At 41.7% G+C, this 27,824-nt stretch overlaps 1 long non-coding RNA gene across 2 annotated transcripts; it reads right to left on the bottom strand.

Moving 5' to 3' along the window:
- Nucleotides 1–1,154: 1,154 nt before the first annotated feature.
- LOC128085770 (uncharacterized) lies at nucleotides 1,155–11,551 on the bottom strand. 2 transcript variants are annotated; one of them, XR_008209086.1, is made up of 4 exons: nucleotides 11,427–11,551; nucleotides 3,617–3,687; nucleotides 1,839–1,943; nucleotides 1,155–1,616 (listed from the first exon to the last, which is right to left on the bottom strand). It is a non-coding gene; the product is annotated as an uncharacterized LOC128085770 (long non-coding RNA). The 2 variants fall into 2 exon arrangements; XR_008209085.1 differs by having other exon boundaries at nucleotides 1,155–1,943.
- Nucleotides 11,552–27,824: the final 16,273 nt, after the last annotated feature.

Below are 27,824 nucleotides of genomic sequence, written 5' to 3'. Positions count from 1 at the left end.
ACAGAATCTGGCAAGGATGACATCAGCATTGGAGGACGATTCTCTGCCTGATGAGGAAATAAAGAAGAAATGGAAAAGACAAAATATGGGGTGATAAAAGGCATGCAGTTTGGAAAGAAGAACAAAGGTGAAGAGAAATGCTGATAGGTACTTTATTTTTTTAGAGATAATTAATTCTATTAGTAACATATTTACAGATCAAATTCTCATTTTAGACAAGTTTAACGTCATGGGAAGACTAATTAAGAAATTATTCTAGTAATATTTATCTTATAGCTCCTTGGTTCCTTTCATTCTAATATCCATATGTTTTAAGACTGTAATATGTAGTCCTAAATTTGAGTCCATTTGTCATAAAACTACTCGAAAGAAATCCAATTATGGCCACTGAAGAAAACCAAGCATTAAATAAAAAAAAATTTTTTTAAATCCTAAAAAATTGATTGTAGGCACATGCAATACAATATTTCCATTTAAAGTCTAATTATACTGCAGTGGCTTAAACAAACCTCCAAACTGTACTTTCTGAAGTTAATTTCTTTCACAAAATTACTTAACATTTCAGAAAAGTTGGCTCATAGGACTAATGGCATCTTTTTGTTCTGTGTTTTATGTCTAGATCCTAGCACCACTTCAGCTAAGAAGCACGTTTCGGAAGGCCAGGAAAGAACTGGGCCTTCTGCACCCATTTGTTCAGTTTCTTCTGTGGCAAATGATGATTACTAAGCAGATATACCAAGCTGTACAATTCATCCATGGGAATTATGAACAAAGCTCTCATTTCTTTTGCTTCAGACAAATTTCTGGCAAATAAGACAGCTGACAACAAAGCTTACTAAACATGGGTATCACCTGCCAAAAGAGAAATACAAACCGGTTAGTTTTTGTACAAAACTTGCAGTACAGCAATGGTTTCAGGGCTGAATTTCTGGTTATTGGTTAAATACTGCCATGTAAGATACTATTTTTTCAGATTCCCTTGGAGGTGTAATAGAATTTCCACCATCGTTAGACTTTGAGAACGGTGTCACAGGAATGGCCCATCCTGCCTTGAAGCAGGGACATGCACTATTTGACTTGTGAGGGCCTTTGCATTCCTATTTTTTTGTCCTTTATGGAGAATATTTTATAAACCGAACAGAAATTATATTTATCCAGTGTTCTACCTAGCACTGGATTATTAACGTATCAGCTAGGATCTTTTACACAAAGTAATTAAATATTTTAAAGAAGCTGCAGTTTAAGAAGAATCTATCATTTTCTTATGGTATTTATAAACCATGTATCTTTTTCCTTTTCACGTTTATTATGTTTCTTTACATTTCATCTCCACAAAGCAAGGATTATCTTCATTCTTTGTCTGAAACGAACAGTACCTACTCTGTTAAAACTCTACTTGTTGGTCGCTAGGCACTTCCATAAATAAAACTGCTAAAAATAGTAAATTATGCTTCTTAGTTTTTTGCAACACTATGTAATGGCCCTTTTTTGTTTTTGTTGTTTTGTTTTTACTCTAGATTTTATCAGACTGTCTCTTTGGTGTTTCAGTACCTTTTTGTGCCTTTCAAAAGCCATGTATCCACCACACTGCTTCCTTCAACACCTTCAATATTTCACTAAAAAAAAAAATGGTGTAAAGCTGGGGAATTTTTCTAGAGCAGAAGTTAGAAGAAGCAAATGGTAGAAGTCTGAAATCTACAGCAGAGTTAATGCTATCAGACAAGGGTGGAAATAATTTTACTTTTTTGAACAGACTGCCGGTGGCTTTTAATATCTCTTCCTTCCTACCTGGATTTTCATTTCCTATTACAGAAATTATCAAGAAATTGAATACTTACTCAATCAGAATTCAAAGTTGAGAGCAGGCATGAGTAGTCTCCCATACTACTCAAAGCAAAGCCAGTGGTAACTGCCTACCACCTTGTCGCAGGTTGGGCTTTATCCTAAGAGAGACCAAATTACTTTATAAACTCATATACATGTTATGCAGAGATACTATTTAGACCACCAGTCAAATACTGGAATCTGGAGGGGGGAGGGGAAGGAAAGAGGACATACCATTGATGTTTAACAGTGTACAGCTGTTTCAGGAAAATAAAAATAAAAATAAGAGGATGTAAAGAAACTATTCAGCTGCAGGTTGGATTAATGAAGGTGGCACACCAAATTTGGCCAGATCACAAGGCCATGTGGTTTCTTCTAGTCACAGTCAGAGATCAGGTTCAGATTTTGTATCCTCTTTAGATTCCTATCCATATCTGAAGAATGCAAACCAGTGCCTGAAGGCAAAGGACAAGCGACTTATAGCAAGGCTAGGCACTTCTACAATTCTGTAAATGCAAAGGCGTACATGGCCACGTGCTGTTTCTATATTATACAAGGTCAAAAGCACATCCTCCAAATGCAAGGCAATCAATTGCAAAATCGGGCTCCAAATGACAAACACTGAATTCCAGCATCAGCTATTTAAATAACTTGAAATGTGTGCTTATCAGTTGTGACCCAAGGTTTCTGGTCTTTCCCCAGTGGTGAAAGCTGACCTCTGACAATTCCAGCTCCTTCACAGGGAGCAACACCTGAATTCTTCACGACAACAGCTTTGTGAGTAAGGCCTACCTTACAAAAAAAGGTATGCCAAATCATCAGAGGGGTATGCCATAAGTTGGTCCTTCCAGAGTTAGAGAATTGTTTCAGTGTAATACTGAAAGGCAATGTCGAGTTGGCAGGCCCTACTGTGGATCTATCCCGTTGCTGGGATGTGCAGCTGTCTGCTCTCTTCCACTCACAGAAACAGAAGGGAACATATGGTTTAGTATATCTATCTTCTGTGTCATGACCTTTTTTCCCTTGTGTAACGGAAAAGGAGTGTTAAAAAATCCTATCCCTGTAGTGGTATATAAATCACCAAGTGCAAATTCATGACCCAAACATTTGAGGTTGGTTTTTATTGAGAAGAAATCTTAGCACAAAGGATATTATTTGTGATTCTCACACTTCCAGTGTACTGGAGAAAATTGACACCTCTAAGAAATCACTATGGAGTGCAGTAGGAGCCCTTTACTTCCTTACTGCAATCTATTTCCCCCTAAATAAAAATATGAATTCATTGAAATGTATTCCATTAAAATGGTTGTTTATTGATAAATGCATTATTATAGCAATAACACACAATAAGGCAAGTATTAATTGACCATTAGTACAGTTCTAGCGAAGATGAAGTTCCTCCACCTTGAGATTCTGGAGTAACACAAGGTGCATTTTAATAGGCTGTTTAAACATGGTATGTTGTGCCCTACTGCTGAAGCAATGCATTATGGAATTAAACAGGCTGCATTTCACTGAGAACATATTGACTGCTTGTAGCCTGAAAAATGAATGAGAACACTGTGTTCCTTACATGTTGGGAGAACCAGAAAATTGTGGCATTTCTCCTCAGTGGCACAGAACTTCATGGAAAGGTTTGAGTCATACTGGGTAAGAATCTGTTGCCTAAACTAAGGCGTTTTTGACACAGCAGGCAGCCTGCATGGTGTCCAGCTTTCTCTCCAGAAGGTGCCAGTCTCTTGCAGGTCTCTCTTTGCACTCACTGTCATTTCTATGAAGATGTCTTACGTACCTTATGCCATCTGAAGGACTTTAAATTCCTGCTTCTCAGCACATGAATTGCACCACTGCAATCTCCAGCTCCTGTAATAAACATGCTAGATCAGTATGAGATATTTCAACCACGACCTATAGATGGACAGACATGTGGATAAACAGATGGATGTGTAAGCCTCTGCAGGACAATTTTCCAGATTTTCCACAGAGCTTTGTTGTTGAGGCATTCTAGTGCTTTCAAGGCAATAGGAAGTGGGTAACAGAACTGGTCTCGGTGCAGTGGTCTCAACTGATTTTATGCATTTCTGACCAAGGCTTTAACTGCCTCAAAGGTTAACTGCTGCTCGGCTTTCTCCAGGAGCTCTTAGCCCTTCCTCAGAAGGAGATAAGTTAAGGAAAACTAAACAAATGCCTCATGAAGCTTCTCGAGCATCTGTGTCCTGCCTGTGGATATCTAACAAGAACAATTAAATTGTTGTGGCTGGCTGCATAGCTCTTCTTCCAGTCACAGTTCAGACAGCGTGAGCAGAGCTCCCAATTAGTTACCACCACTACTGCAGATAGTGGAAGAGAGAAAAAAACCTCTTACACCAGAACTGATTTATTTTAGAATGGTCTAAATTTGTTTCCTGCACTAGGGGTCTCAGTACATTTTTTCTTCCACGTCTTTTCCTGTATAACCTTTCACAGTAGAGAGCAGTCTTTGTATTTATTCCTAGTACTTTATCTGGTCTTAATGAACAGACAATAATAATAAATAATCCCAATGTGGCGTGCTGTGATAGCTTACAAGTAGTGCAATGGATTCTGTTTTCTACTGTACTCAAAAGAGACTACATTAATGCTTCAAAAACAGTGAGGTAAATAAAATATGACAGTATAAAGAAAATAGAATCAAGTTAGTAGAAGAGCTTGTGTTTATTCAGAGCAGAGTTTGATGTGCTAACTATTAAACATTAACGTATTATCTTGATGGATTTTGTACCTGAACGCTCTAGATTTAAAATTAGTTTTTTTGTGATACATGTTTCATTCATTAACAGTGGGCAAAATTGATTGCATTTTTCAACCTCTTAACATTGTTGTCCTTGTTGTCACAGTGAAAATCACAAATTCTGTTTTAAAGCTGAAAATGAATGGTAGTTGGCATTAGAAGTGGGTATTTACATATGTTATTAATTGAGAAAATAGTATGCTGTTCTCAGTAAGAGAAGACTGTATTTGTACTCTGGAGAGCTGAAAGCTCCCTAGAAGGAGAGAGGAACCTTAGCAGCTTTTGAGACACGACGCACATGGCGTATGAAGAATGTTCTCTCTCACATACTTTTTTTAAATTAATATATACCTCAAATAGTATTTATTGAGTTGCGAATTACTTTTACCAAATTTCACAGTCTTGGTGGCCAAAACAGGGATCTAATTCTTATGTTCTTTTAAAATCTCTTGCATTGAAAGTACTGGAAGTAGGTGATGTCCAAGGCAGAACATGGAACAGAGAGCACCCAAAAACTTCTCCTGTCCCTGTCCTCCATCTCATCCTGCCAGTGGCTGCGCCACAGCAGCGTCCATGGATTTCAGCAGGTGCTTCAACTCTCATTGTCTCTCAGGATAAGGAATGTCATTTCATGTTAAAAAAAAAAAAAAGAGAGAAAGAGAGAAATTATTTCCTATTTTCAAAAGCACATTAGCCCATATTTCCAACCTGATCTGCTTTGTATCCATATGGGGGAAATCAGAAGCAGCACTTTTAAGTTGTGAGAGAAAACTAAAGGCAGGATTGGCCTGTAATTATCTTGTTCATTCCAAAATGATCTGAATTTTAAAAACATACTATTGAGTCTTCTCTTTCAGGAATCAAAATACAAGCTATTAAAACAGATGTTCCATTAAAGCAGTATGTGGTAAATTTTGGCATGTAATTGAAAGTGGACAAAGTACACAACGAGCAATTTCTCTCCTTAATTTTGAAATTGGCATGTTGGAGATTTTCAAAATGTTTCTCTTGTTTCAATAGGAAAACATAGGATCTTTTGTGATCAAAACATCATCTTTTAATTCCCTGGGATTCTAACTTAAACCAGTAGTAGTGGAGTAGTAACAATAGTTATCATGTGTACATTTCAGTATCACCAAATTAAGTCTAGCAATGACTAACTCATGTACCAAGATGTTGGGCTTTTTTTTTTTCCTAATACGTGTTTTTTTCTGTATCTTGCTACTATATGAAATACAAATATAAAGGCAAAAATTGACCTATGTAAGCGAGTGAAAAAACCAGCACAGCATGCTAAGATGTGTAGCCCAAATTTGCACCACTTCACATTGTGCAAAACCACTTCCCAGCATCACGGTGCCTTATAAATGTGCGTGTGACAGCTCGCTAGCAAAGTGCATTCCCAATTTGGCTGGACCGTGGAAATTCTGTGGGATGTTGGTTCATTGTGAGCTCGTCCAGCTGGCAAAGTAATTAATGTCAGTCTCCCAGAAGAGTTATAAATATCCTCATACACCACACTCCTTCTTTTGCTTCTTCAGCCTTTCTGTGCACAGCGGTTTTGACCAGGGCATGATCACTAGGTTAGCTTGAACCGTGTCTAGCTTAGGTTCATCATTTAAGCAGCCAACTCCTGCTTGATGTGGCAGCTCATTATTGAGGGATATCTCTTAGCACATTCCTTTGTGGCTCAGCAGGGCTTGCGGGCAGATGGTAACTGCTTTGGTGCTTGAAAGTGCTTGTAAAATCATGTAACAAAAATGTTTAAGCCAGTATCCTAGCCCAGCCAGGTCAGATTTCTGCCAGGACTCTTCAACTCTGGTTCCTGAACCAGCGATCTGATGAACCTTGTCAGAAAAAGACTTTACTGGGCTTACAAAATACTGAGAAAAATAGTTATTGCACCAAATCAGACTGTTTATTCTTCTGAGATGAGACGACAGCAGCCCAGTGCCTGTAGGGCTGGAGGGGGTGAAACAGTTGTGATCATGTTTTTGCAGCAGCATGGCAAATTTAGGGCAGCAATGGCCTTTTATCTGCATTCAGCTGGTCTCTGGTCCATATAAACAGCAATAGGCAACGCATATGGCAATTCTGTGTCACCGAGGGTCTGGGTATTGGCTGGCAACTCCAGAGCTGCACCCCAAGCTCAGCCTGGATTTAAACTCTGGAAATTTCAGTTGGAAGCATCCAGACAATTCTTCCTATAATCTGTTTGAAAGCTCAGGCCACCTCTCTTGTTTGAAGGGGAAATGCTGAGTGCTGCTCAGATCCCTGCAAAAAGCAGCTGGAGGTATCAGAGCAAGGGATGCAAGCCATGACAGCCCCCACAAGTCAGCCCCAGTGCTACCTGCCCTGCAGAGCCTATGGGAGCATGCTCTCTTCCCCCATGCTGTGGCAGGAGCTCAGACACTCACCACACTGCACAGCCTCCTGCTCTCCAGGAGCATTTCAATGCCAGAGTTTAATTACCCACGTTATTTATTGGCTCCCACCCCTTTTCATTGACTGTGTGTCAGAGCCGCATTTACCAGCAGTGGAGTGATAGGGAACAGAGAGCACCCAGGGACTTAAGGCACTTGCATTGTTTCCCTAAAATATCCTCAATCACACTGATATTATCTCTCTAAGGGATGGGAGAACATACATAAAAATCAGGAATAAACATTTAGACACATGGTGTCAAGGAGAGCTGTGCCATCATCTGCATTAGAGCATGATTAAACTGCAGCTGACCAGCTGCTAACAAGGGGAAAATATGCCCATGTGTTAATACATTTTCATGATGTCCAGATGTGTACATTTACAAGCATGGGAAAGGGCATGTTTGCAAGTCTGAATTACAGTGTGTCTTTTCTAAATTGACAGGAGTGCCACCCTTGGTGTTACTCTTTAATACGGAGCAGATCCTGTCACCTGCCAGAGGGATATCTATTCTCCTTGTTCCACTGAATATTTGAAATATTTATGTGGGGTAATAAGTAGGGAAGAGCTTTGTCATTAAATAAAACACGTCATAATAAACAGAAACGTTCTAGCCTAAAGATACGCATTCAAGGGGAAAGCCTAGATTTCCTATGAGTGCAGTTTTACAGAGCAGCTGAAGTCAAGCTATTATAAATATGAATGAATGAAGAGTTTATCTCGCTGAACTAGACACTACTCTGAGTACTGCAAGCCAGTCAGCATCCAATAGACTTTGGAAGCATGACCCTCCTGCTGGACCAAAATCAGATTCTTTTGTATCCCCAAATTAAGATTATTTTGTTTGTATGTAAACTGCTGTATCACTTCTATGGTGCTAAAGAGGAAGGTGAGTCATTAGGAGAAACAGGAATGCAGGGAAGGCTTGGCAGTCCAGGGTGGAGAGGATCAGTATAATAAAAATAATGAATATGGGGGAAGAGATGGGAGGAGAAAGCAGAAGAGATGAACAGAACACTGATATTACCTGCAACTGACAGCCGCACAAAAACTAATTGGGGCTGAAGAAGCTGATGAATTACATATGAGAAAATTGAGTTTGAATATTAATAGGCACTGCCCCATTATTGTCCAATTCTAAATCCATTAAATTTGAAGGGGCTTAAAGTTTGGGAAAATACATTTTCTCACTCCAGTGACAAGATGAATAATGCAAGGATTAGGAGATACGACTTTTCGCCAGTGTCCAAACCCACGTGTGAAGTACAGCTAGCACACAGCTAATAGGCAACTAAAGTCCCACTTAAATCTTTCCTATTTTGAAGGTTTTCATGAAACGTAGACAGTGAACCAGGCTCTATTTCTGCATAAGCTTGGCAGTGTCACTCAGCATTTGCCTTCAGACAAGGAAAAAGTGTTGAACAGTGTATTTTCCATTTGTTTTGCTATTATGGTGATTTAAGAATAATGATTTGCTATTGCTTGGCTCTGTGATTCATTTGATTGTTTTCCCTCATTTCAAGTTGAATCTTAGTTTTTAATCCGTTTGCTGTCATCTCTCATTTCACCAAAGCACACATATTGCTCATATTACCATGCAAATAGGTGCTATATAAATGAAACGTATTATTACGATCATTAAACTAAAAGAACCCAGAGCCATTCATTACACAGTGTGCTCTTGGCCAGCCCCTCTGCATGCACACACAGCCTGGCTCTCCATCTCTGCTGGCAGAGCTCTGGATGGTGGTGTTCCTGAGCATCCTCACAAAGAAGTGTTGTGGCAGAAGGGCACGTGGAAGTAATGCAGCAGATTAATCACCAGTGAATTACAATGTGCTGACCTCAGGCAGGAACCAGGGATGAGAACACAGCCATGAGCTTCAAGCTCATCAGTCTTTGGAGAAATGGAGGGAGCAATGGGACAGACAGCATCATTCAAAGCTGAGTTAGAGCAAGGCCACCTGACACATTCCTTCTAGAACGACATCTGCTCAAAGGCAAGAAACCTCCAGGAACAATTTTTGGAGTGCTCTCTGCATGTGTGCACTAGGGGGAGGGCAGGCAGAAGAGATCTTATTCACATTCTGTTAATTAAGTTCCTCTATAAAAGAGAATATATATTGTGCGAAATTAGGTCAGAAAAATTAAGTGTATCTGCTGAATGCCTGAGCAGGAGAGGCTGATCTATGCTTTGCAAAGACACAGGCATTCATTGTCTTCTCCAGAGTCCTGAGAGAGGTGAGTCCACCAACACTGGCCATGTCTGTTGTTGTTGCTTTCTGTGCTGGCATGCTACATGCCTATTGGCTCTAGATTTCCTAATGACTTGTGCTCATACTGCAAGCCAGCTGGTTCCCGAGGGGGAAAAATATAATCAGCCTGTTGAAGCTGCATGCTCCCTTCTCTTCTTAAAGGTTTCCTTATCGCTTGCTCCAGCCAGCAGCTGAGATACAGCGTGATCAGCTTCCCCTGGGCTTCTGGTGAGCAGCCTGCGGAATTTTGGATGTAGGGTCCACAGCAGGGAAGTTGCACAGACATCGCAGGGATGGCCTGGGGATTGCCCAGAGAAACTGTGGATGCCACTTCCCTCGAGGAGTTCAAGGCCAGGTTGGATGGGGCTCTGGGCAGCCTGAGCTGTGGCAGCCCTGCCCATGGTGGGTGGGTTAGAACTGCATGATATTTAAAGTCCCTTGCATCCCATGCCATTCTATGACTCTAAGACTCAGTAGCTCCTCATGACAGATAAATGTTATTTTAAAGGTTAGGGCAGGAAATGCAGAGGGCTTCAAAGCCCAGCATATATTGTACCGGGCAGGTGAGTATGGAAAAGAGGACAGCTACTTAAGGAGACTTCATAGGACAGCGGCAGGAGATCTGTTGACTCTGAATGAGGAATTAGGAATTAGAACAGGAGTTTCCTGAGTAAGCTGGAAAGAAGCAGTGTTTGAGAGCAAAGAGGACTAGAGGCTATAACATATATGTATGATGCCCTTTAACACAAATCCACACAGACCGACATGATACCATAGCATCCCCTGTCCTTGTAGGAATCTAACAGCTAGTGGTGGCATGATCAGACTGGGAAAATCTCCCCCCATTACCTGCTCTGTCCCCCTGCTCTGCTGTCACACACATCAGCAGCAGTGGCAGCGTGCAGGACAGCACACCTGAGAGCACCAGAGGCTGATGAGAAGTGTAAAGGGCACAGGAAGTTGGAGAGCTGCCACATGGGCCAGAAGGCAGCTCAGCCTGGCTCAAAATTGTTCGCAGCTCAGTGAACGCAGCTGGCAGAGTGCGCTTGAGTGTGCACCGAGTTCTGCATGGTGAGGCCAGGAAATGGTGCTCTCCCAGATGAGGCTGGGGGAAGCTAATGCTGGAGAATGGATGGAAAACAACTCCTTTGGGGCCTCCTCTCCATATCAGTGCTATCCATCCTAACACGGATAAGAAATTACCAATGTTGAGATCTATCTTGGAGAAAAAGTTGTGCCTTCCTTCATAGTATCAAGAAAGCTTTTTGTCATCATAAGATGAATACCAGATTATTTTTTTTTTATTTGTGAGGTTTTGGTGAGGTTTCTCAATGCAACTAGGCAGTATTTGATGCAAGGGAAAAACTATCAGAGAACAAAAAAATGGCTCCGGATGTATTTCTGATCTAGAAAAGCTGCTGCTGACTCATTGCCAACTCATGCAGAATGGAATCACAGAAATTTACAAATAATTTTAACAGTACGCCTGTTAAGTACAAAGGCTGAAGGAGCTTTACAAGCCCACTGAAGTGCGGTGTAGAGTGTCGAGGGACAGATCAGCGCAGCTCCCAGCTGCTGAGCACACGCGAGGCATTTGTGCTGGCCTGAAATAACACTTCGTGTCTCAGGAACACCATCTTACCCTCCACAGGAATTGTCTGGGGACTCACTTTCTGAGGTTTGACTGTTTTTTAGAAATTCATCCGATTCTTTTCATTTTGGTTATCAGAGAATCAAAACAAACAACACTGACAAGATGTACCAAGCTAGTCTTAGAAACAGCCTGCAAGAATGAAAGCTGAACAAGGAGGATTTGTGGTAAAAGGGCAGAAGTCATCTGATATAGGCAGTGCAAACACCCCTGCAAATGGCTCTGACGCTTCAGAGCTGAATCTACAGAGCCAAGTGGCTCTGCCTGGATGGATCCACAAGGACTGCAAGGGCCAGACTGAACAATGAGGAGGGAGGGCCTTCCTCTGTCCCTTCACAGTCAATCCTGTCTCTTAATACAAGTGGTTACTTGAGAGCATGCTAAGTCCCACCCGAAGTTTCCATTCACGAGCTATCCTTAAGGCGGTCAAAGATCTTTTCTTATCAAAGAATGAAAAAGAAAAAGGGGAAAATGTATCTGAAGCTGTTAAAATTTTACCCACCATTGAATCTTAAATATAGCTTTGTAACCTCATGCCCCAACTTCGTGACTGCTTCCTCAAAAGCAAGGAGATCCATCGTGAAATACATGCTCAGAAAAAATCCCTCAGCAGAACTTGAGCTCCTTCAGCTGAGCAGTTCAGACTGTCTTTATCTCAGTAACATCTGGTAGATGTGTTTGTTGCTCAGCTTCTGTTTGTAAATATGTTTGCTCTTAGCGCCGTGTGTTAATATGATTTTCCTTTTAGGGGTGGATTATTTTCCACTGTGTTGTACAGTTAATATCCCATTTGTAAAAACATAGCAGCTTTGTCAAAATATATACAGTCATTAAAAGCTAATAGGTAACCGATATTAAATTGTGTTGAGTGTTGGTATGTTTGAGATTCAAGTAATCCTGGATAGGGGCTATTGATTTTACCAAGCCAGGAGCGCTCAGCACTTCTGAGACACAGGTCCATAAATTGCTGTTATTTTTATAACTGTCCAAACTAACAGTCTTTATGCCTAAGAATTGTCCTTTCCTCTCCTGGATGTAACAATCACATTCTCATTGTGTCTCTTACACTCCCTGCATATTTGTTTGCCAAAAGTCTATACAGTCACTAGCATACCAAAATTTAAAAGCAGCATGACAACACCCATGTCTGTACATACTCCATCTTCATCACGTTAGAGGCTGAAAGTTCCTGGCAATTGGAGAAAAAGCCATTAATACTCATAGCCTTTTATTAGCCAAGCCAGATATGTTTTAATTTTCCTTTGGCAATAGCAGGAGCTCCTTCGGACTGCACAAGCAGCTACACCTGAGCAGAATCCAAACAGACACTGTGCTTCCACCGCAGAAATGTTAACTCCTGCGCTGTGCCTGGGAAAGAGCCTCAGATAATTCAGTCTCAGGAAGTCCTCCTGACAGTCACTCAGCTAGAAACAACATAACTTTGTAACTTGCAATGCAACCACTATTTTAAGCAAGGTGTAACCACAAGCTGAAGGTGCACCCAACCTGCACCATGCACCACTGCTAAAAAGCTCCCAGAGCTCAACATAGGGAGACTCTTTTGCTTTATGGTCCTCAAGAGAGAAGGCACAACACCAATCCGAATGCAAAATTTACTGGTGGTATGAATTCAGCTGTTTGCAGAGAAAATAATAATATCATGAGGTAATGATCAGGTTCTGATTAAGCCTATTTCTAGCCCATTGATTTTTGCAGTCTGAAGCACCTTCCCCCAAACGTGATTTTTTTGGACCTTGTTCCATAGCTCTGAGTTTGCAGAGGGAGAGTCCCTCCCTCTTGGAATCAATTCACCTGAAGTGCTGGGTGATGGCAGCTGCTCTGGCATTTCCCCTCTGCCGGTAATGTCAGAGCTACCTTTAACCAGTCCTTCCCTCCCCACCAAAACCACCTTTATTTGTATTCTGTTCTCATCTCAATTCTAGCAAGAACCGTGCCTTGCAAACCAAACAAGGGGAAATGCAGTATGTGCTCCATTTGGTTTTATTTTCTTCATCATCTAAACAGGCATCTTAAAAACCTTGAGCACTGAGCTGCATTTGAAACCGGTACATTAGAGTTCATTTATGCTTACAAAAATGTGTACGTTGAAGTTGTTGTCTCCAAGAGTACCCGATTGTTATTCTTTGACAGAGCTGTCACTAGAGGGTCCATTTTGAGCTCATTCATTGAAAGCTGTGGCAGCACAGCAGCCAGCCTTAGCTCTACTCTGCCTCCAGAGATTTGCAGAGAAGCTATTTGGAGTTTATCACACAGTTTTGCAAAACACTACAGCCTCTGCAAGCTGTCATAAAGAGGCTCTCATTCCAACTGGGCTCGTTTAAAAGAAGTATTTTATTACTCTCTGGTCTGTTTTACCCCGCACCTTGCAAAATCTTTCTTCACCTCTTTTACTCTGCTGATAGACTAAAAAAACTTGAAATAGGACTCCAAAATATGCTTGGTATTTTTAATGCATTTATAATTCAAGAGCTATCCAGCTCCACTCAGAGCAGAGTTCTTTGATGCTTAACTGTTCCACAATCCGAGCCTGCACAGCCAGGGTCTGCTACACAGAGCATTGCTCTTGCTTCCCCAGGCTGCTCTGCAGCGGCTCGTTCCCACCGGTGGACATTCTGCGTGCTGACAATCAGCCCCTTCCACTGGCTCTTTTTGTGACAGATTGTGAAACCTGAGCATCCAAAGCTGCTGGTGTCTGAAAAGCAGAGTGCTTTCCATCTTGCAGGGTGGACATCAGAGTGAACACAAACATCCGTGAGGCTGATTTTCCCCTGCACTTTGCTCTGTGTGCTGGCTCTGTCCCCAGCCTGCTTTCCAGGGGACGGCTGCTGGCTCCATGCCAACTTCCCTTGGCATGGCGTGACAAGGGACAGGAGGGTGTTCCAGCTGGGAAGTTCAGATTTGGGATTGTATCGGACTTGTCATCTTAAATACATTAAACTGCAGCAATAAAAGCCTAGGTGTGTCTTTCCCACCAAGCACTGACGATGCAAGCAGCAGCACTGCCAAATGGTGCAGTTTTATCTCAGGATGTACAAACATTTGGTGCTTTTCCCAAAGTCTCAGCTTGGTGAGTCAAGCGATTATGAGCATATACCAGCTTCCAAGGTGCGGAGCCAAGTCCTTGCCACCACTCTGCCCTTTCCAGCAGAGCTGAAATATTGTGGGAAGAGAAGCAAAACGCACCGTTTGACACAAGCACATCACTGAGGCCATGAGCCGCATCCACCTGGAGCAAAGGCCAGAGAAGAAAGAGCCAGATCCATGCAGCTGCCTGCCTCCGGGATGCTCTGGTTTGGGTTCCATGTTTGATGCAAACCCATTCCACATCAGGGAGAGGAAAGCAACTGCCACCTCAAAGCTGCTGTGTCACACATGGCTGCCTGCAGGCTGAGCTTTCCTCCCATCCAGTGTTCTGCTCTCCTGCCCCCCATCACCCCCAGAGGCAGAATGTCCTCTCATTCTTTTCTGGTTGAGAAGGAGTTGGTTCCTCCAAGAACATTGATTTCAGCAGTCATAAGAATTCCATGGGAGGCTTAAAAATCTTGGCTTGTGTGGGATTTTTGTACCTGTTTAGTGACAGTAATTTGGGTGATTTTTCTCTTCCACTTCTTGTTCATCCATATTAATGGGTGACAGCCTGTAACAAATGCATCCAAACCTGACAAATATTACTTATTAGCATAAATTCCAGTTCCTTAGTGAGGTAATTAATACCAAATTTTTCTGTCATTTTGTAAGATCACAATTCCAAGAACTATTTTTTAACCCACGTAAACAATGATTTACAGTTTTGCTGATAAGTGATTGAAAACAGCTTCTCGTTTTATGCAGAGGGGACTATCTGTAAAACAGTTCCCCCACAATCTGGTCTATGCAAAGCAGAGAAAAACCACATTCATTTACCTTTCCTCAAAGGCTTTCTCATACTTAAAATAGCTGCTGCTTTTAAAAAAGCCTATCTGTGTCTCTGACGTAGCAGTAATTTCACATTAGCTGGCACTAAGTTTTCTAGGTGACTGTGCCAAGAGTCACATCCCTCTATTGGTCAGAAGAGTATGACTTCCTTCCCCAGCCCAGCTTTATCTTTCTCACTTTGGAATTCTCTTCCCCCAGGTACACTTCATCTTCAGGTAGATCAGAGACCCTAACAAATAGGTCTCACCTTCCAAATAGCTTTTATGGAAAATAATAATAATAATAATAATAATAATAAAGAGTATCACCTCTGATTTAGAAAACATTTCCTATTCTCCTAAGACCAACCTTTCATCCCTCATTCTGAAACCTATCAGAAGGTTAGCACTTTGTGATAAACGTTAGCCAGAAGGTTTGTGTTTCCTCTCCTTCCCCTGCTGTTAGCAATTTCTGCCTAATGAGAAGCACAACCGATGGTACTGCTTGCGGTGCCGAGAGGAAGGGAGTGCTTTGCCAGCCATTCGGATGTGTTTCTGGGTCTCGCTCCTCCTGCCCTCACTGCAGCTGGCAGCCATGCAGCACGGTGGCATGCATCATCTCTCAGAGCCAGCTGCCACTAGCCCTGTGGGTGCAGATGCCTTCTGTGGGGACACAGGACCCATGGGGGTGCTCTCCTGAAATCCACCATGCCCACAGCGGTTGGGTGGTGGGGACAAGCCCGGGGCTCCTGGGGACACTGCCTTAGAATGAGGCCACTCACAGGGATTTCGGCCGCAGGGAAGAGCTCATCACACAGCAGCTGCTCATCACTGCCCGCTCTGGACTGAGGCCAAGGGCAGTGACGTAGGATGAAAGCCTCTGTATCCCAAAAGCAATCCTCTAAGCCATCCAAGTCCCTCTAAAGCTCTGGTGAGCTGAAGACTTTGAGGCTATCTATATAGCAAGGGTAGGATGAAAACATTCGTGTAGGGAATCCTAGTGCTCACTTTATTTTTAATGTGCAGTACAGCTCCTTCCCCAGCATTTCTTTTTACCCTTTTAGAGACCCATGCATACTGTATAGAAGGGGAATGTGGCTGGATTCGTGTCTAAAAATATTCCACTTTCATCACCTCTTCCATTACCTCAACCAGCAGGGTCTTATCAATATACACTAATGTATTAGTGGTCTTTTCCAACCTTAATGATTATATAATTCTATGATACTATGATTTACATGTTTGTGCTGTTTGAGTTTATGGACTTACATTAAATTTAATTCTTACACTGAAAAAAAGCAGTAAAATAAAGCTGCAAAACATCCATAAACACCAGGGTCAGAATTTTCAACTGAACTGCTAAGTCTGCTTTGGACTTTTTGGTAAATTACGATTTATCCTTCTTCTAAAATCACTGGAGGAGTAGCATTACATGTTTGTTTCTTTTACCTCTTTGTAACAATCAGTATTTTACAGTCATACAGGAGGCCAAAGTCCACAAAGCACTTACACACGTTCAAAAAAATCCTCAGGGGAGCTCACGAATGAAGCTGATCAAAATCTGGTTTAAGAGGCAGAACATATTCAGATCTGGCTGATTATTTAATCAGCCTGTTCTGGGAGATGGCCCAGGCATTCTGTGTCATTTCCCAATGAGGATCTCTGTGCTACACTATTGCAGGGTCAGTGAAGTGCTAACTATAACTATTGAGATCAATAGGAATTTTGCTATTGACTTCAGTGCAGATTCACTTGTGATAAAGCTGAGGATTATCTCCTTCTGATTAGACTGCTGCAGCATTCACCCATTTCTCATACACACCCAACATGGGTATTTGCACATATCTGACAACTGTCAACATCACTGCCTTTCACCAGATAACTCCAACATAAACAGTGCTGTCATTTAACCATTAGAAACACAATGTCTAAAATGATTCTATCAGTACGGGTCTAATATGCAAATACCTGTAAAGCCATTTCCTCCTCGAGCAAATGAGTTTTTGTGAAGATGATTTATGATCTGCATGAAGATCACTAGTGTCACTGCACCAGAGCAGCTCCCAGACCTGGACCATAATGCCACGTTTCGCATTTGCAGAGCAGAAGGTACTCAGGAACTCTCTAACAGAATTTCACATACACTTATTTTCTAATCACATGGCTATTTAAATAAAATCACACTCCCTAGTGATCTCTGCATCCACTTACAACATCTAGAAGATGCCAGTACGAAGAAAGCAGACAGCTTGCTGTTGAACATCATGCTCCAAACTGGGCTGCTTCTCAGCCCAGTCAGGCTGCTGTTGGTAGCTGCTGGAGCTGCTAAAACTCCTTGCTGCTATAGTTCAGGGAGTTGGGAGAAACAGCCCTATACTGGGAATCACATGAGGTGAAAACTATTTCATTTACAGTGTATCGGTACTAGAATCAGAAATATAATTAAATTCATTTTTACAATCATTTGGCTACATTTGCAGCAATGTGCAACCCCATTAAGAGCTCTGAGTCAAGTTCTAAATAGAAAGTTGAGGAAGGCTTTTCATTCAGTTTAGAAGTTTTTTTTCTGTGTGACATTCATTCTGCAGTGGGCCGTGTGCTGCTACACCTGAGTGATTTCTGAACCTCTGGCACTTTAAAAAAGGTGATCCCTACCTTAGTACTCAAACATGGACCTGACTCCAGTGAGCGGTACAATTTTTACTGTTTAATGTTAATGAAAAATAAATTTCTAGTAAATATTAAGCATGCTAATGAAATTCATTCTAGTGGCAGTGGATTTATGCTCTATTTGTTATTTTTTATTCAAGTAATTGCAATTACCTGCAGAGAAATGGAGATTCCTAGGAAGTTATTAGCTGGAGTTCCTAAAGATAAAACCCTCAAGAACCTATAAATCTCTCTGAAATTTCCTTTAACTTTAGATTCCTATCAGGGAAAGAATTTTAATGAGGAAATGAAAGCGTAAGTCTGTCATATATGATGTTTTAATTGAGTTTGTTGTTGATAGTCTAATAGCACAAGCATCTGAACAGAGAGCAAGAAGGGACTTTGAAACAAAGGGAATGAGCCAACTAGTTGCTGAATGGCAGCTTATATGCAAGTGAATATATAAACATATTTTGAATATGTTGCCTTGCTTACATTAACAGAAAGTGGGGGAGTGGGGAGTGGCAGGGTGTGCACATGTATGTGGGGGTGTGCACGTATGTGTGTATTCAGCTTGAGACTGAGCCTCTGGATTCTGCATCCACAGCTGGGCGAGACTGGAAGTGGCTGGGGTTGTGGTTCATCTCACACTGACTTCAAGATTTGTAGGACACAGTGGACTGATTCATTCAAGCTGGACCAATGGAGGTGATAGGGATTTGGCAGCGAAGTCACAGTTGTCTGTGCTTTGGTGATTGAGGATCTGCTTCTCCAGGTGGACACCCATGTTATCGGAGTTGCATTCATCTGTGCTTCATTTTAAGGACTGACGCTGCTTTTCAATACGTTTGCTCTACATGATTGTCCAAGATTCAGGATCTTTTACATTGTCCAAGTTACATGAGCACTTTAGCTCATTTAATCTTCTGCACCCCAATCATCTGCAAGGAGGATATGGCATCAAAATACTCTACCATGCATAGCTAAAAGCACTGCTCAAGAAGCATTCAGCCTAGCTCTTCTCATCACCCTGAAGAAAGAAATCTGAAAAATATTGCATGTTATCTCCAAACATCACCAGTGGTGTTTCTCATGCACAGCCAGCCAGGATCAAAATAAATTGCCAGAAAGATCAAACCATTTACAAGTGTTAACCTTACTAACCAGATAACTTACAGCTCAGTCAAAGGAATGGCAGTTTCCTCAAGATTCCAGGCCTCACATAAAATATTATCTACTTCTGACTTCTGAGTAAATATGTGCTTTTGTTATCAGTCACCTGACATTTACAAGATGAATCCTGTGTGAATTTTACAATAGAGAATGAAAGTGAAAATCCCTCTTGTCTGATGACTGGGTAATTCCTGGGAAGATTATGATTTTCTGCTCCAGAAAAGAAACACCTCGATACTGTCAGGGCAACTTAATTGTCTATTTCCAGCAGATAACAAGAAATGAACATACAAAGCTCTGTTTGTGCACCAATGCAAATCACAAATCTTTTCCATAAAATTGGTCTTTGCTGAGATTACTCAGAGAGATACTTCACTGTAGAAAGAAATAAGATCTCTTTGAAATGCTCTGTTAAAAACTTCCAGGCCTGTGCAACAAGATACCTCAGAAGTAATGACAAATATCAGTTTCTTAATTCATTAGATTTTCAAATCATAACTGCAATAATTACTTCTCTCTTTTTGTGTTGCTGTCCTAAAGGATAGACAATGTTTCTGAGCAAACAAGAAAGGTACGAAGTAGACAGCATTTAAATCTTGTTTGGAGGACCTCATAAATTTCATGTCACTGTCACCACGGACTTGAAACCATTGCCCACTCTTACCACAACAGAGAGAACAAGCTATTTAAATTGCATTCTTTCCGGTGGCAGATAAAACATACAGAGGAGAAATGTTGGCATGATGTCGTGATTCCACTGAGGGAATCCAACTGAGAACATGGCCATTTTTTGCTCAGGAGAGTAATACCTGCCTGTACAAAAATCCCTACTGCACTCTTGGTGCTGCATTTTCAGGAGACAGAGGCACCTAATCTTACATTAGAAGTGTTAGTAATGGCATTTCTGGTGGTACGGTGTTTCAGTGCTTCTTGTTTCCATCCCATATCCTACCAGAGTAATAACCACAATTAAAGACAAGATAGGTTTTGCTCTATTTAGTAGTAAAATTAGTGCTGTGTTAATGCAAGACCTGTGCAGCTTTGCAAAAACATAAGCCCTTGTGACATGAGGTTAATATTCATGTATTTAGACTGTTGTCAGCTCTCAGGATTTAAGAAAAGCCTGAGATTTAAGAGAATGGTGAAAGGAATTGCAAGAAGCTGCTGTTAGAAACTCTGCATTGAGCTAGAACTGCCAATCACTTCTAAAGGCAATGTAGATACATAGGTTATCAAGAGGCCATAAAACGTCTTTTCTCAGCAGCTGGAGAAAGCTTCAAGATTTTCAGGCTCCTGAAGTGGCGAAGATCTTGGAAGCTGGGTGGAGGAAGGGCTCAGATGGCTCTGCAGCCTCAGGTCTACAGGAGGACACACTTCGTTTTCCTGGATGCTTTTGCAGCAAGTGAACAGGCGGTTGCAGATAGAATAATTCTTCAGCAGCATCTGTATTAACAGAAGTGTCACGTTTCTGCGAGAGAGTCATGGTGGGAAATCTAAGCTGCCTTCAGAGAAGAAATTTAAATGCAGCCATGCAGCTTTTTGGGAAAGGAGGGACATGATTGCTCTGACAGTATCAGATATAAAGCTTCACGCAGAGAACACTTTTGTTCCAATTGGCTCATGAATCAATGGGTAATAATGGGAAAAGTAAAAAAAAAGAAATATTAGAAAAAAATATGTGGAAAATACGTGGAGAAAATGAAATACTTGGATTTAAACTGCTGAAGCTTCAGAATCAAGCTGTTCCTTCCAGCTTGAATGGGAGGGCTGGAAACCTGACATAATCTGGGACAGTGATGGGGAATGTGAGTCTTTCTAGCCCTGCCTACCAGTTAGATGTGAACTGAGATACCTCCAGTTACTTCAGTGGGTCTGGGGCACTCTGTGAGGAGCAGGGACAGCTTAGGGGAGCAACTGCTGTCTCTAGTTCTGTCCTCAGCTGACCCTAGGGATTTCCGACTGGCAATCAGAGCTATGGCTAATGCTGCTTGACACAGAATTAACTCTCCTGGGGCCTCCTCTTTGGTTCTGCAGAGCTGCTGTGGAAAAAATATGAGTTGGACTGCGTGCTCCCCGTGGAGGCATGCTGCAAGGAGGACTAGGAAGATGGAACAGAAGCAAGAGAGGGGAATTCCTTAAAAGATCCATCTTGCAGCCCCAAAAGGTACAGACTGAGGGAGAGTTCAGATTTCTATAAATATCATATATCTCCCATATTTCACCACCAGGAATAATAATGGTCTGCAGCAAAAAGCAGCAGGAGCTCTGTATCATCTGTCATGCCAGTGCATTTGGATATGAACTGGAAAATAATCTGTTTCATCAGCTTTTCAGATATCAAGTGTACATACAGCACTGCTTTCTCTCTCTTATGATTGCAAGATGAAGGTGTTATTTTATCCATTACAACCAATTTAACACCAGTCAGCAGCATGAGAATGACTTCTCCCTCAATCTTTTTATCATCTTCTATTTTAGGCACAATTTGTTTTTTCGTGGATTTATTAATCTCTCTGGTGAATGACAGCATGAAATGTTACATCTCGAAAGCCATGGAAGAGCTCCAAACTCTGTTCCAAGACATGAGAGAAACAGGCACAGTGCAGGGCCCTTGCAGTAGTGCCTCCACAGCATCTCCTTAGCCCCAGGATGCAGGCTCATACCTGCATCCCAGTGGGGCCCAGCCCCACACCATACAAGGCCCAGAACTATACCAAACAAGGTCCAGGTCCTCACCACATGAAGCCAGCCTTGCCAGTCTCCTGGGGCTCCTTACAACTGGCCCTGCTCTGTCTGTCATCAAAGGATGGGTGTTTCTTAAGGGCAGATGGGAAATAAAGCATAAACCATTTCAGAGTGGAAAAAGTAGCCCTTGCCAAACCTGGGCTGGCTGAGAGGTATGGAGGAACCACAGGCAGCGCATCCCTCAGCTGGATGTCTTCTCCCTTTTGCAGACAGGTCAGTGTTTCTGCCTGTGAGCAACTACTTGCCAGGAGCTCAATGCAGTGCTCTGGGCAACTGGAGCATGTCAACATACATGGGTTAACCCTGGTCCAAGAAGCCCAAGTTCAAACCCGTTAAAATCCACAGTGAGTAACTCAATGGCACAAAGTCTTCTACAGATGCAGAACAAAGAAATTCTGAGGGATGCTGAGCAAGTTATGAGTTACACACAGCCCTGGAATCCTCCTGGTGCCTCCGTCCACATACTGCATTTCTTTTTTTCCTCCTGAAAAGGAGGTATTTGCAAGCCATGGGAATGAGTGAATGCAGCATGTGATTTCAGAGCAGTCTGCAGCTCTTCTTTTTCCTCATACACAGACACTGGTTTTAGTGCACATCATCGCATTGTGATTAATGACAACATGGCTTCTACTCCAGGGAAAACAGCCAGCTTAACCATGAAAACCCACACTGACTCAGAGGAACAGACAGGCACACAAACTTTACTTATTCTGCCAGCCAAGCAAGCAAACTGCAAAAATAAGAATACAAAATCTGCTCTGATGTTTGCTTTGCTGGAGGATAACATGATTTAACAGCATTACCAACCATTTTTCCAAACAGTGTCACTCACACATCCCAGCCTGCTACCACTGCTGCAGCTATGCTGCCCCTTAGCCCAGGTACAAAATGAACACTTTGTCCTGTCTTTGTCGCTCTGTTTCAGTGCCCTCAGGGGGGACCTTGAAGACACATAGGCCACAGGAATAGCCCAAATTACAGTTAAACAGCAAGTAGCTTGCAGCAGCATTTGCAGCATGATGCCTTCTCTTCGCCCAGCATCCTGTGGCATAAGCCATCACCCCAGGCCCTGCCGATGCACAGTCTCCTCTGGAGACCCGTTAAGTTGCTTTATGACCCTTTCTGTTACATTGGATTTGCAGAGGGACTATAATATTGTAAGACTAACGCATCGGTCTGGTATTTGTATTCCCTTTATATTTCATCTTTCACTGCTGCTGGAGGCTCAATCAGATGACAAACTGGCTCTCCAGGCATTAAAGGTTTAGTGCCACTGATACAAATAAATGAAAAGGACAAAGGTTTATGCTATCAGTATGAAACATGGAGTGCAATTGAATTATGTTGTTTTTACATCTTAGATCAAAATGGTCCTTTCACCTTAAATTTTCTGATTTTAGCTTAAATCTTTCAAGGTCCGTGTTCCTCAGGGGCAGGTTTGTGTTATCTGATATGCCCTTTCCATATTTTCTCAATGGTGTTCCTCAAAAGGTTTTTCTCCTAACATTTTCATCTTTTTGAATACAGGACTTTATTATTATTATTATTATTTTCCTGCAATAGCTTCAGGAAAATTAGATGAATCTTTTTAATTTCTGACAGCTCACTTTCTGTCAGAACCTTCCATGTATCATAGCATTGTAATTCTTTTTTTTTTTTTTTTTTTTTTTAGATAGCTACAAAAAGAAGCAATGTAAACATCTGTGATTGGAGTTTGAAAGGACAAGAGAATAGAATCCAGTATTCGAATGCCATTCGCACGTACTACTGTGTGTAATGTCTTCGTGATCTTTCTTCCCTACTCTTTTGGTCTAGATGGGAGTGCTGTAAGAATAGTACCAGAAATCTGACAGTCCTTTTGATAGAACATATATGCAGTGTATTTGGTTTACTTGAGATTACATGAGCATATCAAAGGCAGCAACACACACAACAAAGAGAATTTCATGCCGGGAGAGAGAGAAATCATTCATTTGAATCACAGGAAATATTTTAACTATCCATTCATAGCTGATTCTCAAAATATCTGAAATCCAAGCGATTCAAAGGCTAAAATAAAACCCCTTGCATGGTTCAAGCACTATGATCCATACAAGCATTTGTCTGTCAAAGATAATTTTGCTGGATTGATGTTTTAAACCAAGACCACACAGAGAAATAAGACTAACCAAACTGTCATACTGTGCTACATCTCTTTACACAAACACCACCATAATTTTTAGCAATGATCCCAAGATAACAGGAAATGATAATGAACTCTTTTATAATTTAAACCCCACATTCTGTGCATATTGCAAAACTACCAGGAAGACAAATTTCTCACTAGTATGTTATGGACTTCTCAGCTATTTGCAAGCAGCAAGGACGTTGAAATAATAGTATTTTAAAAATAGGCTCACATAATATTTTTTAGTATAATCAGCTGCGGATGAAGCCCATCTGTCATAGCTAGTCTGTATGACTAATTGTTAGTGGTCTCTAATTGAAATTTAGATTTATTAAATAAACAAAGATGCCATTATAAATGCACTAATTCAATATGTGGAGGAGCGAGGGCAGGATATGAAATTGGGCGGTAGCTTCTCTGCATTGTTTATGTTCATACATATTCAGATGAATATGTTGCCATCTACCACCAGCAAATCCCTCTGCAATGCACATCAGAGCAGACTGACAGATGTTGAAATCACAGTAAACCTTCTCCTCCTCATCTTTCCCCAGTTCAAAGAGGGCTGTGAATGGAAGACAGGCTCAGGCTTTTAGGAGGTTTATATTTCCTAGGAGCCCGTAGTCACAAAGAGCTCCTTGCTTATCATTATGAAATACAGTGAGCTCCAAAAGATGACCTGTGGTTTTATATACACCATAAGAGTAGCCTAGACCAGCAGAGCATCCGAGAATCTACAGAAATCTATATGCAGGTAGCAGACAGATCTGGTTTATAGACCTAGCATAAAATCCTAGCCAGATTGATAGTAAAACTCCCATTAACTTCAGAAGTGTCAGGATTTTGCTCTTTGGGAGTGAAATGCAATTCTGTGATGTGCTAAGTGTCCTCAGCTGGCAGCAGGTAAGTTCATTGAGGAAGGAGGTTGCTCAACTCCTTTAAAATTGAGTTCATCACTAGAAAGCAAAGCAACTTCATGCTCTTTGAAAATGCATTTCCAGAACAGCTATCTGCCTAATTTTTGTTCAGTGGAATAAATAACCACCAAACATACACAGATGTCATCGCCAGAAGCGATTTCTCAGTTGGTGTCACTGTAAAATGAGAAGTTGAAAGACCACAGTTTTAGCCAGAAGCAGAAAAGCTCACCGGTGAGCTCCATGTTGCTTTGTTCTCGTTTCACTTTGCCACCAGTTTTTGCAGCTCTGCATTTCTCCACTAATCTCTTTCACTGTGGTGTTTTAGTTTTCTGGATGGAAAATAAAGCTGAGCACTAGATTTAATCGTGAGGATATAAGATTGTGCCTTCTGTTAAAGCCTGTAATTCTTTCATGAGTACAGCAGTTGGGTATGTGTAGAGGCAGGACACATGGGATCTTTTTTAGCAGCTAGTTGCTTGATCCTGCAGCCTCCTGAGCATTCTTAAATCACAAGCACTATCCTGAGATCTGAAGGCACCCGGTGCCCCGTGAGGCTGCAAAGCCTTTCACAGAGCTGGCGCTTTCAAAGGAGTGCATCTCTGTGCTTTCTGAGATGGATTTTGAGACTTTTGCCACACGGAGGCTTTTTTTCTTGGGTTTTTTTTTTGTTTTGTTTTGTTTTTTTTTTCCATGAGCTTTTTTTCTTGTTGCTTTTAAAGTGCCGCTTTCTTTTTTTTTCTCTCTCTCAGAAGAGCTAAACCCAATCCACTCCAAGTTTAAAAATGCTCATTTAAATAGATAACCACTTACAGCAGATCTAGAAGAGAAGCAGTTTCAGGAAAAGGCTGGAAATGCTGGGCCTATTAACATAAGAGTCCAGATCAGACATTGCTCACAGACTTGACAGAGCCTCCAAAAGCAGTTTATGACCAGAAATATCTTCTTTTTGCATAGGTATGTTACTGCTGCTTCTCAGCTCTGCCTTGATCTTGTTTATATTGGCCATGGCAGAGCTCCTTTCCAGAGCACACTTGCAATTAGAGTAGGAAATTCTGTGGGGCTTCTAGGCGACTGCAATCAGTTCTTACATTGAAATAAGCAAGTCTGAGAGCAACGTTCTGGAGAAAAGAATGGTATATGAATATGAATGTTGTTGTTGCTCAGTTAAGAGGAGTGAGGAGCTTTTGTGGAAAGGAGTCAGATCCTATCTTTGTCTAAAACATTAATGCCCTGATTCTGACTGCTAAACATAGAGCAGAGTCCAGAGTCATTTTGTTACCCATAATTATAATGATCATGTCTGTACGGTCACAGCTTAAAAGGATATTTTTATATTTTACTGAATGTTCCCACTGTTGATGAGAAACATTTTTCTTTGGGAGTGATCAGCACTGTCTCCAGAGTTCAGTTGTTGTATCAGGTCAAGCCATGGATAAATGCTGCACTCCTTCCCACCTAATCACATAACTAGAGATGGAAAGAGCAGTACGGGTTTTTGCTGAAGTCAAAGCACATCAAACAACTCCATTTTCCTGCTCAAATAATTCAAGGCTGCAGTAACTGTTTGCTTTATGGTCTGGCAGGCATTCTCCCCACTCTGGGTTGTGCAGCCTTCCTCTTGGTGCAGAGCTGGTGTAAGGCACTGCTCTTGCCTAGCTTTGCTGAACTGTTGTATATGCCATTCTGGCTGGGGAAGAAGGAAAAAAGAGTGAGAGAGTCTACAGTTTCAGGTATTCCTCTGCACATTTTTCTCTACATACTTCTTGTTTGCTTCCTACTTTCCATGGTTGATTATGCTTCTTTTGTTTTAAGCCAGTATCATAAATGTTAGGAGTTTAGGTCTGGTCTTCATTACTCTTTTGTTCCCTTTCCAAAAAGCAGTTTTCTTTTCTTGGCTCTTTATCACTTTTATGGTGACTTGCTCACATTTTGGATCTTAGGATTTTGCTTGCTTTATGCTGGCAATCCCTTCTTGCAACTTGCTGTAAATTATGTATTATTGAAACAGCCTAATATTTCAGAAATGTGTGTGGGATGAACAGAGGGAAGGAAGGCTTTTAAGTCTCTTTGTTTAAAAAAGCCGGCCTGCTTTTCTGTTGCTGTTTCACCAGGCTCTGCCTCCTCAAAGCTGAGGTGTACTCATTTAAAAACCTTCTACGCAACTCAGCAGCAAATTGTGGAACTTCAGATGCTCAGGCAGCTTACTTACAACAGCATTTGGAAATGTTACTGTCAGCCTCAAAGAACACACGGCTCTAGCTGCTGCTTGGGTGTCAGCTCATGCCATCCACCACAGCGGGAGTGAGCTGCTGCCTTTCATTGCATGGAGCCACACTTCCACCTTCCTCTGTCTGCGGTCCCTGCAGGATCTGCTGCCTCTCACCAGCACCCAAACAGAGGCCAAATTCACCTCCTACATTCTGCAAGCTGGATGTGCAACTATATAACCTGACATCACTCTGCTGACTGGAAACTGTAAAAGATGTGGGGAAAAAAGAAACATAGTATTTTAGACTGAAGAGTTGTGAAATACTGATGTAATGCTCAGGGTTTGGAAGATCTTTCACCTTACTCCTCAGTCTTTGCAACGTAGCTGAGATCTGTTGCATCAATAGGCCTTGAATGAGCTCTCTGATACTTTCTGTAGCTATTTTGAGTTCGTTTTCCCAAACGCCCCAGCCCGCTTTCAGTGCCCAAACCACCTGCTGGGATGTTGTGTGCCCTGCAGCTCGCCGGCTCTGCAGCCTGTCAATCAGTGTTTGCTGTCACAGGGCATCAGGATCCTGAGAGCTGGTAAATAAAAATGAGGTCAAGCCCACAACGTTTTCCTCTGAGTAAAAATACATAAATGGCAACAGTGATTAAACTCTATCTTCTCCCCGCTTGTCTCAGGGATTTACAGCTTACATGCAAGCTTAGCAGAGCCATAACTTGTTCCCTTTTGCACCTATGCCTTCTAGTTTTTATTCAGTTATTTCAGCTCTCTGGTTTTGTAAACTTTTATGTCTTGGGCTGTGCCCCTTCCCATCAGGAAATGTCTCCCAGGGTCAGTTTTGAAAGGGATGCACAAAGATTTATCCTCATGCCTACCATTAATGTCAGTGGGAATCAGGCTGCTGAACCTCTGAACACTGTCTTTAAAACATACCCTGCAGTATTTGCTCTCTCTGCATTATAAGCATTTCTTTATAGGATGCCTCATGTCAGAGAAATACATGCTCGCAGACTGGCCAATGAAAACGTATGCTTTTTTTCCTTCCTTAATTGAACTGGCAGAAGAGATGAATGAAAGCCCGGGGGGGAGCGCAAATAAAAGGGTCGGGGTTGGATAA

The sequence above is a fragment of the Tympanuchus pallidicinctus genome, unplaced genomic scaffold, assembly GCF_026119805.1.
Source record: "Tympanuchus pallidicinctus isolate F22 unplaced genomic scaffold, pur_lepc_1.0 scaffold3, whole genome shotgun sequence".
NCBI classification, from domain to species: Eukaryota; Metazoa; Chordata; class Aves; order Galliformes; family Phasianidae; genus Tympanuchus; species Tympanuchus pallidicinctus.
Note: the sequence above shows the minus strand (reverse complement) of the source record. Positions and strands in the feature narration are given on the sequence as shown.